This window comes from Chaetura pelagica, unplaced genomic scaffold (assembly GCF_000747805.2).
Source record: "Chaetura pelagica isolate M959 unplaced genomic scaffold, ChaPel_1.0 scaffold11, whole genome shotgun sequence".
NCBI classification, from domain to species: domain Eukaryota; kingdom Metazoa; phylum Chordata; class Aves; order Apodiformes; family Apodidae; genus Chaetura; species Chaetura pelagica.
In genome coordinates, this window is record NW_009952694.1 from 4,909,566 (window position 1) to 4,914,606 (window position 5,041).

Below are 5,041 nucleotides of genomic sequence, written 5' to 3' on the forward strand. Positions count from 1 at the left end.
CTCTTGGCAGGGAAGTTATTTTCAAGGTGATTCTCCGTAGGAAACCGTCTGAAACACCTGATTTATATGAAACATGTCATTATCTTACAGTTGGTAACGTCCCTTTTTGCTCAGCTGTCACAACACACGTTATCCAAAACCGATTGCTACAGGGGAGAACACGGCGATCAACACCGCATCTGTATCCCGGGCCCCGGGGCCTGCCGGGGAGGGGAGGGCACCTGCCGGGATACACACCTGACAGAACAGCAGCCCTGACCGTGTTACAGCTCATGACCTTTCTAACGAAAATGAAATGAACAGAAGTCTTCATAAATAGCATTTTGGCTCTGGAGCTGCAATAACTTCCCTGCCAGAAGGAAGTATTAGCAACCTTAATCTTAGGCAAGTGATTTATTTCCTTCATAGATAATGTACACCATCATCATGTCAATATTTTGTTTTCAAAGAACCCAGTCACAGCCACAGATGGAAGAGTGGAGTTGAACAATGGGGGATGTTCATGCCAGGACAGGTGATCCTACACTTACCAGAGATGTCAGGAGCTGAAGCACAAAAGACCAGATATGATAAAGCCTGGTTAGCTCTTATCCCCTACCTTGGGGAGATGCTTTTTGGCTCTGGGCATGAAACAACAAACGGGGCTCCTTGCAACGTGATGAGGGTTAAAGAGCTGTTCATCACTATACACACCTGTTTTACAAGTGAGCAACTTATCCATCAAAGTTTATTTGCTGTCCATCGTAACTAATCCCATACAAAGATGTTGTCCTTCCAAGTAGCAAAGGCAGCATAAAGTCTGTGCTACTAAGCATAATGTTTTTGCATAAAGGAATTTGCAGAAACACATGAAAAAGGTCAGATATGTTCTGCTAAGGATCATTCACTCCCTCCACTGCAAGGGGAGTACCTGGCAAAATGTCAGCTAACAAATAATAATGATGCAAGAAAACCACAAAACCAGTTAGCAAAAGGGATTAAGGAATATGGAATAGTTGTAGAAAACAAGAAGACTTACAGAAAAAGTCAGTCTTCATTTTTCCCACTTGAAAAGCAGAGTTTTCTTGCCCACTATTATCTACAGTATCATATAAATTCTTCCATAAAATTATCACAGGAGTAGCTACAATCACATTTAGCCAGCCCTCAGTGTTGCCTTCACTACGTTTTAAAAAGCAGGGCAGTAATTCTCACAGCAAGATGCCCCTAAGCTGCTGCCCCCTCAGGTTTATTGGAATATGACTGAAGAATATACACCTGATTTGACACTGAATTTGAATTTTTTTATTCATTACTGTGTGACCTACTCTAGCTGATCCTGCTCTGGCAGTGGGGTTGGACTAGATGATCTCTCGAGGTCCCTCCGAAGCTCCTAACAGTCTGTGCTTCTGTGATACACATTTAAAGAAATCATACTCCCTAGAGGCAAGAGGCCATTCTGCCTCTTGCAAAATCATTACTGAAGGATGAACTTGGGTAAAGGTAGGAACAGTCATTTAAACCAAATCATAGCAAGTGTCAGCCTCAGTTGAAAGATTTCATTCGTGGTTTTCAGAGTCATGACAGTACATTATGTCAGTAATACAAGAAGTGAGAAACCCAGACTGAGAAGGAAAAAAATACATGGCATCTACATGGTTAATTATAATTAAGAAGACAACACTATGAGATTCCAGTTACATATGTATAGCAAATACCTTACACCTGGGGGAAGACTGTCCAAACAAAGTATATTCAGAGGGATATAAAAGAGTGAGCAGCAGTGAGAAAACTCTAGAGGGTAAAGTTCTCCTGCAGATCAGACCAGAGCTGCAATGGGATACAGCTGGAAAACACGATCATGCATTCCCCTCTCTGCCTGCCTCAGCTGGGTGGCAGCTGTAGGAACAGCATCCCCCTCAAAACCAAGAAAGCCCAAGTTTATTTCATCACAATTCCAACAGAACCTCCTGGTGCACACAATGCAACTGATTTAAAAGCTCAGGAAAAAGGCATCTCAGAAATACCAGCTACGAAAGGAAATGAAGAGACAAGAAACGGCAGAAGTGAGACTGAGTGATGTGAACATGGTTCTGTTGTTGCCTTTTTTGAGTAACGTGTCCTCAGAGGAAGTTATTCAACATGTACATTTTATTGCAAAAATGGAGATATAACAAGTCAGACGGGTCCTTCAGGACACAGCAGCTTTCTCCAAACATGAGCTAAATAAATGAACCTCATAGCAAAGATCACTGGGACAGACAACTGGAGACCACAGGTCTACTGGGAGGCTGTGTCAGCAAGCTGGAAGTGCAGAAGCTAATGCATTGAGTTTAAGGTGATAAGGCCCACATGGACCTCTGGCAACAGAAGGAGCTATCAGTCATTTCCATTTTGCAGAAAGTTTAAGTCACTTCTGAAACAGAGCAATTCCCAACCCCTGCCAATGCAAAAGACTTAAAGTGCAAAGCAAAACACGATTCCTGCAAGCACTGCTGAGCAAATACAAGTATTTTAGTGCTGCAGCAAAAGCTTGGTCTCACCTGTTTCAGGTTTACAAAAAGGTTCAAGAAATGCCAGAAGGCAGTTTTTCTAATTCCTCTGCTCCTTCCATCATCCTTAGTGAAAAGCAGGCCTGGCAGAGCCACCACACCACCACCAGCAGTGGTTTTGGGGCAGGAAGAACAGAACAATAACAAGTCTGACAAATTTCTCAGGTGGAGCAGAGACAGCAGACAAAACTACCAACCCTGAACTTTTGCAGTCTTCATCAGACCCAACCTTTTTTCTCCTATGAAAGATGCATCCATCTCAAGTTTGTGCTCTCTCCTTTGCAACAAGCCACTTTGAACGTATCGGAAGTTCATTTCCCACAGACTTTGTTCACTAAGGGCAAAGCCATCTACAGCATCTGAAAGTACAGCAGAGGCACACAACCAAATACATGAGAAAGACAGAAATACATCACATGGACTGACAGGGTGAAGAGGAGCTTCACCAAAGCTCTGCTGTAGGACCCCGTGAAATGCAGAGGCAGGAATCCCCCCGGTGATCTCATCAATGAGTTTCCAAGAAGTCCGTGATTTGCCAGCTAGGAGACAATAGACGTTATACACTTGGGTTATTTCTCACATATCTGAGCAGCTTGTAAGAAATGAGCAGTGTGTAAAACACTCATCCCCTCACACGTACATACTCAGAGCAGCTGCAGCAGGCACTTTGCTCAGGGTGCAGCCTACGTTGGCATAGCAGGAGGGAGAATATGCAGAGATATACCTTACTTAGGAATACTCACGCACAGTGTTGTGTGATAATTAGCTCATTAGTCACATTGACAAGTGGGTGGAAGAGGCTGGAAACATCTGATGCAGTTTGCTACAGGCACTTATAAATTTACCAGCGATGCATCTGTCACACACAAAGATGGGCTCAGACCCAAGTATCTGCAACAGCTCAACTTTAGCCCACTTCCCAGAAGTAAAATGGAATGAGACACCAGTTCTGCATCCACAGTACTCTGAAACAGCCCAGACCCACTGCCAACCTACTGCATGAGAACAGCTGTAAGATTTCACAAACTCAAATATTCATCTGGGCAAGAATTTGCAGAGGCTAATCCTTACCCAAAGATCTGGGAATTTCCCATCTCAAAATTCTCCCCAATAATACTGTTTAGTAATGTAGCACTTATACCATGTAACAGGACTGGGGTATGTATCTCACTTGGCCACCACGTGACAAAAGGCTAACAGGCTCAGCAAAGGAAATCTAACAGCAGTTCAGTAAACACCTAACCACTCTTCAGTAAGCTTCTGACGCTCACATAGGACCAACTCAGCTCTGTGACAATTTAAAATCTCCTCTAAAGCACAAAACTGAAAGTAATTCCATTTGTCTTAATGAACCAGATTTTGCTTGGGAGCCAGCAGTGAAAAACTGAATTCTCATGCTTAAGAGCACCAGCCGTGTTTCACTATCAGCTTCAAGATTCCCCCACACAGAGGAATATTAATTAGGAAGGGGGCAGGAAGAAAGGAAACAAATCCCTATTACAGACAACCCGCTTGCTGTGCTGGTCCTGCTCTGTAGAGAAGCCTCTGCAGACAGTATCTTTACAGAGTCTGTAATTCTCCAATTTACCAATCTTTACCAATAAACTTTCACTTGGGAAACCCAAAGGCTTGTGGAGAGTCTGGGTATTTGCTGCTTCCTGCAATAGGTCAGCTTGCAGGAAACAGCAATCAGTAACAATGTGCACAGAGCGGACAAGACTCACACAGACAACTAAGGTGAGTTGTTTTTCCCCGAATAAATTTTATTTCAGAAAACTGACAAAATCCCCCAATCAGTCATTACAGGTAAATCCACACCAGTCCCCCCAACCTGTTCCCCAGTAACCATACAAGTACAGTGGAGATCAAAATGCAACACCAGAACAATGACAGCGTAACAGTCATCTGGGGAACTGAAGGCCTCGCCACCATTTTTAAGATAAAGGTAACTTTGTACTCTGGTAAGGATGGGGAGAGGCTATCAAAACAGACAAGACTGGAAAAGCCCCTTTCTTGTATTGTCTTTTCCAGTTATATAAAAACAAAAGCAAAACCTTAACAGATCTACAGGCTTCAAACTGTAGGACCTAAAACCACCGTCAAATGACTTCTGTAATTCAGCCCTGTGGCATCGCTGCTGCTCTGCAATGTAACAGCTTTCAAAACCATACAAGGATAAAATGGATGCAAGGGCAGGGGAGTGGACTTGGGTTCTTAATATGGCTTTATCAAAAAAGAAACTAATTAAAAGCAATCTAAGCACTTTCCAGTGGAAGTAACAACTCCAGGAACTTGGCAATGGCAAAGGGGAGGCAAAGTACCAGTGTATTTAGATGACAGGCAGTCACGTTTTCATCCTCTTTCCTATTGCCTCACCCTGGACAACTGTTTCCTTCTCAGCAATAGATTAGATTACAGTCAGAATTTATAAAACCATGTTTTTTTCAAAATGGTATGGTAGACTAGGCCCAGGGCCATGACAAACCCTTCCCTGGCCAGTAGTGTCTAGG

General features: G+C 43.2%; 1 protein-coding gene across 1 annotated transcript in view; it reads right to left on the reverse strand.

The window, feature by feature from the left end:
- The window catches only part of NEK9 (NIMA-related kinase 9), a 29,322-nt gene that overhangs the window by 24,037 nt on the left and 244 nt on the right, over positions 1-5,041 (reverse strand). The window lies entirely within an intron of this gene.